At 43.6% G+C, this 12,587-nt stretch overlaps 1 protein-coding gene and 1 long non-coding RNA gene across 6 annotated transcripts in view; both read right to left on the bottom strand.

Annotated features, from left to right (window-relative positions):
- Herc3 (HECT and RLD domain containing E3 ubiquitin protein ligase 3) overlaps window positions 1–1,786 on the bottom strand; it is a 90,283-nt gene extending 88,497 nt beyond the window's left edge. For 2 of the 5 annotated variants that reach the window (XR_005503255.2, XM_063286279.1), the window contains exon 1: window positions 1,291–1,786. The gene's annotated coding sequence lies outside the window, so the exon portion shown is untranslated. 5 annotated transcript variants of the gene reach the window in all.
- A 92-nt stretch (window positions 1,787–1,878) lies between these two features.
- Window positions 1,879–12,074, bottom strand: LOC120102287 (uncharacterized). The gene is made up of 5 exons (XR_005503614.1): window positions 11,956–12,074; window positions 11,132–11,189; window positions 6,037–6,180; window positions 5,909–5,933; window positions 1,879–2,273 (listed from the first exon to the last, which is right to left on the bottom strand). It is a non-coding gene; the product is annotated as an uncharacterized LOC120102287 (long non-coding RNA).
- Between the last annotated feature and the right edge of the window lie 513 nt (window positions 12,075–12,587).

Raw genomic sequence — 12,587 nt, 5'->3', positions numbered from 1 at the left:
AGTGTATATCAGGACCAGGGGTAGGTTAGGCTAACCTCAATCCAACCTTGATCACGTTAGTCATCCTTCATGTGACCAGAGCCAAGTGAGTAACTTATAAAATTCTTGCCACTTAATAGGGGCAGTAAATTTTCACTACTCTCACATCTTTTACATAGATTGGACAGAAACTATTGAAAAATAATGCGATTTTCCTGTTTATTTCTCCAGGCATCTTTCACAGCAAGCTAGCCACCTGACCACAACTTCTACTTTCGTTTCTCCCTGTTACCATATCCTCTCCGTGCAATACAAGAAGTCACTGACAGGCACCTCCAGTCACCCAAATAAAACAAAGGGGGAGCATTAAGATGTGATAAGATCCCCCACCGAGCAGCTATGTTGGTATGAGCCATTAATATAGTCCGTGGTCCTGAATGAGTTTCAGACATTTCCACCTTCGTAAGAGAATCCCTTTCAATTAGACTATCGCTTTTATTTCTGAAACTAGTGCAAAGCCGTTTGTCTCCAGCAGAGGCGCGACTTTCATTACTTACACAGCCGTATTTAAGTGGTATACAGATCTTAAGAGATTCAAGTTTGTCCCGCAACATGAAATGCAATACCCAACGACTTCTCCAACAGTTTGGACATTTTTGGACTCCTGCTTCTTTTTTTTTTTAACACGATGAATGCCCACTATTTACTGAACAAGTCCAAGTGGCTACCAGTGAACCAGGCTTCTATTTTTTTCATGACAAAGGTGTTTTGCATCTAATTTGATTCCTGCAGTCTAACTTCTCAGATGGGGTCAAAACTGGAGTGTGTAAGCCACCGATTTTGTTTTTCTGATTTATATCCGAGGAAAGGAATACAAAAAAGGGCTGCACTGTAATTTGCCTCTGAAAGTACCACATTGCTCTGGCTGCATCTTAAAATCTAATCCTTTTTACTTCGCTTTCCTGTCTTTCCAATCTAAAACTAAAAGTCAGTTCACTTTATCAAATTATCAAGTGAAAGGTTCTAGAAATAGCTTCCTATTTGTGGAAAGAGCCAGAAGGCACATAAAAATGGAAGATATCACTTGAATCGTCCTCCCCCAGAGCACCCCGGATGAGACAAATCCCAGCAAAATCCTAGACGCCTTAGGTAAAATTTAAGGCACTTCTTAATGGGGCAGGTGTGAACTCTAAAGGAAAACAGCCAGGATGAGCAAAGTTCAAGCATTCCTCCCCTAGGGCCCCGAACTGCACACGCATCCCGCAGTAGCCGGAGCGAGTCTCCCCAGGTTCAGCCCTTTGGTTCACACACCTGCTCCAAGGTCCAGCCGTCGGCTCGCTCGGCCGCAGCAGCGTCTGCACCAGACACCGGATCCCCGAGCCCCGCCCGCCAGCTGGGTGGGAGGAGCCCGCGGCCAGCCGCAACGCGAATTCCCCTGCCGCCGCGCCGCGATGCTCTTCACGCAGGGAGGTCACCCGCTGCCGGCGGCCGAGCAGAGCCGGTAGGCGCCTCCGCGACAGGGAGCTGCGGACAGCCCAGCCCCCTCCCTCCCCCGCGAGTGCGGCGGGCTCGGTGCCCTGAGATCGTCGCCCCGCCTGCACCCGCACCCGGGTCCGCAGCGCCGACCCGGCGGCTGCAGCCCTCAGGCAGCTCGGGCCTCCCCGGCCTTCAGCGTCACAGTAATAATGAAGTTTCCCCCCGCACTCCCGCAGATCGAGCTAGGAGAACGACTTCCCGCCTGGCCAATGGTGGCGGCGGCAGCGGGGCGGGGCGCGGCGGGTGCGGAGAGGGCGGGGCGACGTCGGGGCGGGAGGGGCCCGGGAGATGACCGGGAGGGGGCGGGGAGGTAGCGGTACTCAGGGCTGGAAGGAAACTGGGAGGGGGCGGGACCTAGGGCGGGGGAGACGACCCGGAGGTGGTGGGATCGGTGGCTAGGATGCGGGACCCACAGCCCGGGAGGTAGTAAAGAGATGGCAGGACCCTGGACCCAGAACAGGAGAATGGAGGAGTAACCTTTGCTGGAGTGAAATTGCTTTTTCCCAGCGAGGATGCAAAGGAGCGATGCCCAGTGGTGTAGGGGTTTTAGTCGATTGGGTTGGTTGGTTGGTTAACTTCTTCCTTCGTTCGTTCTTATTATTCATGCAGAGGTGAAAGGGGACTGTGACTGGCAACTGGCATGGTGTGCTGTAGGGTGACTGCCAGAATAGAGAGTAGTTCCAAACCGATGTCACTCGGGGGCCAAGTACTGCGGGTCCGCAGTGGTGCAGAGTAAGGGTGAACTAGAGGAGAGCACACTGCAGAAAACAGAAAGCATGAGAATCACCAATTCTAAAATCATAAAGCACTGTCTTTGATCTAAAACTCCAATGGGAGTGGGGGAAGGGAGGATGGGTATATAGAAGTATCAGCTTCGATTAACCAGGCCTCTAAGAGGATATGCAAGCATTCTTCTTCTCCCAAGGCCACAAATGCTTCCAGCTAGTGTTCCTTTCATCTTCAAATAATCTTCAAGAAAACTATATGGTAACAGTGAACTTATGTATCTGTCTGCCTTAAATTTGAAACGCTGAACATGGGAGCTTTAACCCAAAAAAAGATGTACAAAATTCTCCAAAAACTAATTTAAAATGAAGGCATGAGCCCCTGTCAACATATACGATTTTAAGAACATATACAAACAAGCAACTCTTAAAGGGACTCCTCAGTACATCCTGACTTAGTCATACAAATGTAGCAATAACAAAGAGGCCATGAATTTGAAGGGGAGCACATGAGAGAAGTTTGAGGAAGGGTAGTGATATAATTTTATTTTAATTAAATTTTAAAAGGAAATTGACTGTAAGTAGAAGAAGTTTTATAATCTGACATTTCCAGAATAATTCATATCTCATTAGGTCTTCAGGTGCCTACTCTGAAAACCTGACATATTAACCAACAGGAAAAAAGTCTCAAGGACTGACTAGATCCTGAGGATATGGCCTTGCCCTGGTGTATCCTGAGGCTATGCCAGTGCCCTGGTGTATCCTGAGGATATGGCCTTGCCCTGGTGTATCCTGAGGCTATGCCAGTGCCCTGGTGTATCCTGAGGCTATGCCAGTGCCCTGATGTACCCTGAGGATATGCCAGTGCCCTGATGTACCCTGAGGATATGCCAGTGCCCTGGTGTATCCTGAGGCTATGCCAGTGCCCTGATGTACCCTGAGGATATGCCAGTGCCCTGATGTACCCTGAGGATATGCCAGTGCCCTGGTGTATCCTGAGGCTATGCCAGTGCCCTGGTGTACCCTGAGGATATGCCAGTGCCCTGGTGTATCCTGAGGCTATGCCAGTGCCCTGGTGTATCCTGAGGATATGCCAGTGCCCTGGTGTATCCTGAGGCTATGCCAGTGCCCTGATGTACCCTGAGGATATGCCAGTGCCCTGGTGTATCCTGAGGCTATGCCAGTGCCCTGGTGTATCCTGAGGCTATGCCAGTGCCCTGGTGTATCCTGAGGCTATGCCAGTGCCCTGGTGTATCCTGAGGCTATGCCAGTGCCCTGGTGTATCCTGAGGCTATGCCAGTGCCCTGGTGTATCCTGAGGCTATGCCAGTGCCCTGGTGTATCCTGAGGCTATGCCAGTGCCCTGGTGTATCCTGAGGCTATGCCAGTGCCCTGGTGTATCCTGAGGCTATGCCAGTGCCCTGGTGTATCCTGAGGCTATGCCAGTGCCCTGGTGTATCCTGAGGCTATGCCAGTGCCCTGGTGTATCCTGAGGCTATGCCAGTGCCCTGGTGTATCCTGAGGATATGGCAGGGATATTGGCTTCATGTGGACCTTCAGTGAAAACAAACACCTCTGAGACCAAAAAGATGGGGAAGTAGCATCTGTTTTGGGGTAACTAAGGTTATCTAAGACAAAGTTCCCTAAACTTTCTCCACTTGTAATCTCTCTTCCCCCCCCCCCAAATGTTTACATATGCACATATAAAATAGACATTGAACTCATAAGAAATTTAACTTTAAGATGATTCTTTGTTATACAGTGTCACCATTTATTAAAGAGGACAGAAATTAATATGCTAGTTAGATTGATTGCTCATTTATTTTACATGAGGAATTAAACCTTACTCCAGGACAGAGATCAATGTCAATGTGTTTCAGAATTAGTTTGATTCTATAAGCATTAATGCCGAGAAAGCTATTTGATTTTGTATTTCAGCCATTTTGTACTATTATTTACACACACATGCACACCACACACACACATATGCATAGTATAAAATAACTGATGTATGTTTAAAGTGGTTTCTGAAATGATAAGAGATTGTTCTGATCTCAGGTCAAAATTTATTGACTGATTTGATTTTTTTTTAACTGAAATTCAAGTCAGGAATTTAATTTCTTAAACATTCTACCACACACAATCCAACCCAGAGACACACTAATTTAATATGAACTTGTTCAGGAATATCAATAAGTAAATATTAAGTCTTTTCTTCTCTTTAATTAAACCAGTATGTTTCTATAAGAGCAGAAAACCGTATGTGCAGGAAACAAACTGTAATTCATTACACCATAGTCTCCAACCTGAGCTGAGCTGTTTAAGACAGTGTTGGTGGATGATGGGTTAGATGCTCAGTGCTTTGAGAATTTGTGCAGTGCAAAGCCTGCTACTGTGTGTTCAAAACCAAAACTTCAATGAATTATAAAATTGCAATTCAGAGGCCTGGGGTACTTTTGACTTAGTATTTGGTCACAACGTTTTCAGAAATTGACAAATTTTTTGTGACCCTTACATTCAGTGATGTGATTCCATATGGGGTTGCAATTCATGGTTTAAAAAGCCGTGGTCAAAAAAAAAAAAAAAACCCACAAACCTTTAAAATATGAATCATAAAGGCTGCTGTTAGAAACACTAGAAACAAGAGTAATCACTCATTCTCCAGATGTGTAGCAGGGTTAGAAAAGCTCAATCTATTACAAAGCTATAAATGCAATTAGAAATATCACCAGCAAGAGCTGGGTAGATGGCCAAGAAGAACTTATGGTAAACAAAAACAGGATCCTATTTCTTGTGTCAAATATAAAGTTTATAATAAGTCTCAATCTTGGCCTATGAATCTAGTTGGTTTTGTGTAAATTTTCGAATTGAAGAGAAAGGTTTGTTATCAAAGACTCAAGCCTAGAGGTAAGGTAGAAATGAAGTCTAATAACCAGGGTACTGTAATCTTCCTCACAAAATGTGAGAACCCTAGGAACTTTATCATGGGTGGAACAGTAAAGAAACATTATTTTTACTCCTTTAAAAAATTCTTTAATTTAGCTGGGCAGTGGTGGCACTCACCTTTAATCCTAGCACTGAAGGCAGAGGCAGGCAGATCTCTAAATTCAAGGCCTCCCAGGGAGTTCTAGGACAGCCAGGGCTATTCAGAGAGACTCTTGTCTTAAAAACAAAAATTATTATTGCTAATTGTACCTGTGTGTGTGTGTGTGTGTGTGTGTGTGTGTGTGTGTGTGTGTGTGTAATTTCCTGATAGTTTTCATTTTTTTGCTTAAAGAATAAAATACAGCCCAGGATCTGAAATGTCACCTGTTCTTCCTTACATGTGGGTCCTCAGGTTCAGATATTTAATTTGGAGTGTCTGTAGAGGCCAGGAAGCTTGAGGGCCCATGAGTGTGGGGAAGGGAAGAGGCCTTCAGCAAGGGAGGGATTCTAGAACCCATAATACATGAAAAGAGAAGGGAGGGAGTATTGGGAAGTGGGATGATTCATATAGAGAAGGAAGAGAGGAAAAAGTGGGAGAGAAGATTAATTAAGGCTAAGGTGCCTGACAAAACTTTATGGAAACCTATTTCTTTGTGAGCTAATTAAAATATAATAATAATAATAATAATGATAATAATAATAATAATAATAGACAATAGTAATAAATAATTTGAATAGACGTACCCTGCAAATATGGATAATGATGCTCCTGGAAGCCAAGGGTTATTTAATGAAAATCCAAGGTATGGGAAACCTCGTTATGAGTTGCTCGAGGTAACTCCAGAGGACCCCAGAACAGTACAGGTTATTACCGTCGCTCTTGGTTGCCACAAAACTGGATTGTAAGACCTCGTTCCTGAAGATTCCTCTTATTCTACTGTCAGGCTAGACAGCCAGAGGGTTTCCTCTTGCTGGTTAGTTTTCAGAAGACCACGTGGTGCTATGCAGACTTGTGGCTGTCGGGAGTTGAGGGGGAGGGGCATCATCAATGATATTAATCAGGAGTAGACGCTGCATGCTGCGATACCAATCTGCCAGGCAGGATGTGCCCAGTCATACAGGAATGGTGTAAATGCTCTGTGAGTGGCCAGAAGCTTTCTCTCGAGATAAGAGGCCCACTTCACAGGGAAGAAATTCATGCCTGGTACTGTAAACCTGGTCAAACACTTGAGGCTGGAGAGATCATAGGCCTTCAGTGGAGCTTACTGTCAGTATTTTACCAAACGATCACTTCACACTGTGTTGTAAATAGACTGGTTTAAATGATTGGTGTCCCCATAGCCTCATCACCTACTTCTAGTTCACCCTCTATGCTCTGTGGTTACAGTAAAGGCTGTGACCTCTCACCATGCTGCTCCAGCCATCATCAACTTGCTGCCATGTTTCTTCACTGTGGACTCTAACCCTCTGGAGCCATGTAAATTCTTCCATCTATAAATTGCTTTGGTCATAATGCTTTTACAGGAATAGAAACCCTAACCAAAACACTTGTGCAGGCTAGTTTTTAAATCAATCTGACATGAAGTCATCTGAAATTGGGAAACCTCAACTGAGGAAATGCCTCCAAAAGCTCAGGCCATAGGCAACCCTAATATTGGAAGTTTTCGTCTTTGTGATTGATGGGGGAGAGCCCAGTTCATTGTGGGTGGTGTTACCCCTGAATTGGTGGTCTGGGTTCTGTAAGAAAGCAGGCAGGACAAGGCATAAAAAGCAAGGCAGTAAACAGCGTTTCCCCCATGGCCTCTGACTCAATTGTGCCTCCAGATTCCCACTCAGTTAAGTTTCTGTCTTGGCATCCTTCAATAGACACTGACTTGATTAGGTAACCCAAATAAATCTAAACCCTAATAGGTCCAAAGGAGACCCCATCACCTCAGATTCTGGTAGTTAGACAAAAGCCAGCATTCCTCAGGAGCTTGGTACTTCTCCACCATCAAGGAGCCACTTATCACTGACAGTGAGGACAAATGGCCATCTCTGGTGCCTATGAGCACACCAAAGCACATGCTGACCTCCAGGCTTCCTCAGTATCGCATAACTGACGCCTTTCAAAGTCCATGCTTGCTTCCTGGCTCTTTTCATTACTGCCCCCAAACTTCCTCCAGCTCAGGAGCTTCTTCCTCCCCCCCACCCCAGCCACTCATTTCTCCTTATTGCTCTGCTATCTTGGCTATGCTCTCCCCATGGTCTTCTTGGTCCCCTCTTTCTCTTCATCTCTAGCCCACCCTGTCTCTTTCTCCTCTCACATCCAAGTCCAATCTTCTGACCAGGTTCAGTCTGTTTCATCTCTACTCTGAACTCTTCCAGATGCCTTAGGCAATTCTCTTCCTAATAGCTACAATAAAAAATTTCCCTTTAACCATACCATGAGGCAGTCATGGCATCAGTTTATACGAACCCTTTCCTCCCCAAGTTTTTTTTTTTTTTTTGGTCCTCGTGTTTTACTATAGCAACAGTAAACCTAACTAAGACATAACTAGAGAATGGGAAGAATGTGAACTTTGGAACTTTAGACTAGAACATTAGTTGAAAATTGTTATCAGACTCATTCTAGTAGGTGCTTGGAAGACAGTAGTAAAAATAGCAATGTGAACTGTGGAGGGCCAGCTCAAGAAGTTTCAGAGGGGAGCATCATTAGCGACTGGTCTAGAGGCCATTCTTCTAATAGTTTGCCAAGACTATATCTGCTTTCTGTCCTCATCCCAAGAACTTGCCTGGGGGGGTAAATTACAAAGTAATGAACTCGTTTATTTATGGGAAGAGATTTCAAGAAAGCCTAATTGACCCTGTTGAATGGTTATTAGTAATCACTTTCGGCAGTTCAACTGTGAAAACGATCAAGAACTTTGGGTTGTTGCCCACATAGTGCTGGTTTTGGAGTCAAGTCAGGAAGAATAGATACAAGAGTAAAGGGATCATGGAATCTTCTTAGCAACAGAAATACATTAAATATTTGCGTTTATTTACATAGATAGTAATTGCTGTCAATCTCTGTCAAAGAAGCTTCTTTTGGCACTACTAATGCAGTGATTAATAACTGGAAGCACTGAGTGTGAATGTTGAGTACCCAGCCCCAGACAGGACATCGCCACTGCTACCCCAACCAGAGCTCAGGGAACATCAGGGTAAAAAGATGTAAGAGATAAGAGATAAGGAGTAGTATTATGTAATTTGGTCTTCTGAGGGGAAACATGGCCTTTGTTCTCCTGAACTTAACAGCACCTATGTTTATCTGCACAAGACCTATATAAGGTGGAATAGTCAACAATCCAGCATGGATGGGTGACAGACTCTTGAGGCCCCAGTTAATGGCTTTTGAGATACAAGAGACCATCCTTCTAAAGTGATGTTGCCTTGTTAGTTGCCCATGTTCCAATAAATAACCCCACATCGGTGCTCATGCAAGCAACACTATTTAAATAGTGTGTCATTAAAAAAAAAGAAAAAAAGATGTGAACGTAAGAAGCAGACAGATAGCGTACAGATAGCATGGGCAGATGAAGTACCAGGTGGAAGTAAGAGATAATAATGGAGTAATAAAGGTAAATTTGACCAGAATACATTATGTAAACATGAAATTATCAAAGTGTAAACTTTTAAATTTAATGAAAAATACTAAACGTAAAAAGTTTGATTTTCTCTTCACAAATATATATCTACTATATAAAATATGTTAAAATCATTTAAGAAAAAAACTGTAACATAAACTGCCATTCATCAACTATATTTAATCCTTAATTGCCTGGCATCAAGGGCTAGAGTACAGCTTAATATCGCTGCTTTAAAAACCTTTCATTTTCCAATGCATTTATGTAATTTTAAATTTGATTATTCTAGGCGTAATATTTTTGCTGTTTTCTGAAATTAATCACATAATTGAACATTTTTGTTGTTGTTTTACTGTTTGAGGCAAAGTGCGTATAGCCCAGGATAATTTCAAAATTGATGTATAACCAAGAGTGACCTTGAACTACTGATCTTCCTGCCTCTCAAGTGTTGGAACTGCAGGAGTAAGACACCAGGTCTAGCTACTTTGTTTGTTTGTTTATTTGTTTGTTTGCTTATGGTTCTTGTTTGTTTATTGTTTGGGGTTGGTTTTTATTTTACTTTATTTTTTGAGACAGGATGTCACTGTACCCCAGATCAGCCTTGAAATTTGCCAGAACCGAAGATGACCAGAAACTCCTAAGCCTCCTGACCCGACCTACCCAGCACTGTGTTTATAGACGTGCACCACCGCAGCTTTGTTTCTTTGTCCTTTTGAGACAATCTTATATTCCTGGGTGGCCTCAGATTCCCCATTTAGCTAAGTCTGGCTCTGAGCTTCCAGTCCTTCTGACTGTGTCTCATAAATGTTGGGATCACAGACACACCCCTCCCTGCCTGGTTTGAACCTCTTTAATAAAACTGAGTAATACTCTACAACATTGTCAACAACTGTACGCTATCTGGCAAAATGAATATATTGTTATTTCTTCCTAGCACATTTTAAATTGTTTTTAGTTCTTTTCCATTATAAACAGTTGTGTAACAAAGACAAATATTTGTTCTCAAGAATAACTTCTTCAAAGCAGAATTGTTAAGTTAGGCAGAATGTAGACTCTAAGTTCTTGAAATTTATCAGGTTTCATTCAAAGAATGGCACCAACCAAATATAGCACCTGCGTGGTTTCTGCTTAGCTCCCCCCAACTCTCAAAGCCCTGCCTCAGCAGTAATTTTTTAAAAAATTTCTTCTATTACAGTGATTTTTTTAAATCAGTTTAAGTCTTTATTTAAATATGTTTGGAATAAACCAAAAAGTCTAGTAGTAAAAAATTAATATGCCAAGACCTAACCAATAGTTTAGGCAATCTATTTCTACCTACTTGTTTAAAAAATTAACTATAAACTTAAAATTTTATGATTATAGTTGTCAGTACACAACTCTGTTTTTTGTTGTTTTCTACAGTACTCCCACGTATTTGCCAAAAATAAAGTCTCTGAAAAGGAAGTTCTGCACAAACTCCGACTACTGTTAGCCTTTTTAATTTTTAGCACAGAATGCAGTAGACAGTACCAATGAGCTGGTGGTTCACCAAGTTCCAGGCAAAGCATCAGAATTTGTCATCAGCAATTGAATGACAGCCAGAGAAAGCATTTAACTTTCCATGTCTAGATAGAAAGAAAAAAAGGAAGGGAGGGAAAGAGGGAAGGGCAGGAAGGAAGGAAGAGGAGGAGGGAGGGACGGAGGGAGGGATAACCCGCACAGTAATGAGTTAAATAAACATCCTGCATGGTCTAATTGCCTTTGTCCATCACCTTCCTGTATGAGCTGGTGCTTCCAAAGCATTACAGGAAAACCACATTGCTGGCCAGCCATAAGATGGATAGTCTTTATGACTGCCAAAGTCTTAATGTTTGGTCTTGGTTTCATGTTGAAATCCTCAGCCCCAGAGTGACGGTGATAGAAGGGAAAGTCTTAGGAAGATAATTAGGTCAAGAGAGTAGAGCCCTCCTGGCTAGAATTTGGGTCTTTATTAAAAAAAAAAAAAAACTGGAAGAGCTAGATATTACCATCATCCTTGTAAAGAGACAAGAAGGCTCCACCTGTAAGCCAAGAAACTGGTCCTTACCAGTCACCAAAACTGCTGAAACTTTTAGACTTTCCAACCCGAGAACATGAAAAATAAATTTGTATGTTTAAGCTACCTAAGCTATGCTGCATTGTTAAGCACACTCAAGAAATTAAAAGACATCTCCTAAGACAGGTATAGAATTGTGCCATTGACCCAAGTGTCTTGTCAAGCATTTTGAGATAACTGGAAATGAAAATACAATATAGGTGTGTCTTAGTCCATTGTGTGCCTCTTTGGTAAGAGTCTCCCAGACTGGTTAATTAGAAAACAAACACAGTTTTATTGACTCACATTTCTTGAGCCAGGGAAGTCTGGTCTCCACTTTCTGGTGTTTGGCAAGGATTTCCAGCTGTATGATAGAAAAACAGAAACAATTTTGCATCTCATAAGACAGAGAAAAGCAACAAAGGGAGGCCCAAATGCACTCTTTGGTAGCCTTTTACCTACAGCCTAGTTATATTTCTCTCCTTCCCTCTCTCTTTTTTTCCCTCTTATAGGTCACACAGGGTAGTGTCAGATGTCTTCCTCAATCACTACCCACTTTATTTTGGACTCAGGATCTCTCACTGATTCTGGATCTCACCAATGTTGCCAGCAAGCACCAAGGATCCTCCTGTGTCTGCTTTAACAGTACGGGGATTAAGGCACACGCTCCTATATGGTTTGCTTGCTTGTTTGTTTGATTGACTGTCTGTTTTCGTGTGTTTTTAATATAGGAACTAGAAGTCTGAGCTCATGTCTTCATGCCTGTGTTACAAGTACTTTACCACAGTCATATCTATGACTCCCAACCCCAATTCTTAGCACAAGTAAAATGACAACTAAATTTCAACTGAGTTGTGAACGGGACAAACTATAGAGACATTTAGTCGTGAGTCTAGAATCAGTTTAGAGTGCCTTTCCGATCATCTCAGTGGAACACAAACCCTGTAACTCACAGCTTTATCTATATGCCGTTGTGCCAGAAAGTAGATAACTTTGACTGGCTAGCAGTCTGGCCCAGCAGAAGGGACTGGGTGGAAAGGAAGTGGTATTCAGTGGGTGTGGGTTTTGGCGAGTGATGGGTCCTGAATCCACTCTCAGTGGTAGCCGTGGGACTTTGGGAGGGTTCTTACCAAATGCTCTGAGTGCAGCAAATCCGGGATGCCTCAGCATATGGTGTCTTCAGAAGAGCAGACTAGCTAGCAATCTGTCCCAGCAGGAAGGACTGGCTGGAAGGGGCTAGCAATCTGTCCCAGCAGGAAGTGAAAGAGCGTACCCCAAAATGGGGAACTGCGTCTCTCGCTTCGATCGTGGGGTGGGGTGCCCCCAGGAATCACGAGTCGCCATTCTTGATGTAAAAGCAAGAGGTAGCTTTATTAACGAGATCCCAGGTCTTAGCGGGATCCCGGGTCGACACATATCTCACACAGGAGACAGAGGAATCGACCCCGAGCTTCCAAACTCGGGGGTTTTTATAGGGGAGGTAAGGGGCATTCACGCGGTTACACATGATTGGTCAATTCAAAAGGTGCACGGTTACTTTCGGCACGAAATGACATCAGCAAGGAGTATGTGTTATCTAGCAGCTCGGCAGGCAGGTAGGGTGGCTCATCTCACTCAGGGGGGTGAAGGAAGGGGAGGGGGTGGCTATGGATGGTCAGTGTCCTTGGGGCTGATAGCTGGTTTGGCAAGTCCTATCTCTGGCTCTCCCTCAGGCACGTCCGGCCCTGCACATCCGGACTCTGACAATGAGCAACCTTTATGA

The sequence above is a fragment of the Rattus norvegicus genome, chromosome 4 (assembly GCF_036323735.1).
Source record: "Rattus norvegicus strain BN/NHsdMcwi chromosome 4, GRCr8, whole genome shotgun sequence".
NCBI classification, from domain to species: Eukaryota; Metazoa; Chordata; class Mammalia; order Rodentia; family Muridae; genus Rattus; species Rattus norvegicus.
Note: the sequence above shows the minus strand (reverse complement) of the source record. Positions and strands in the feature narration are given on the sequence as shown.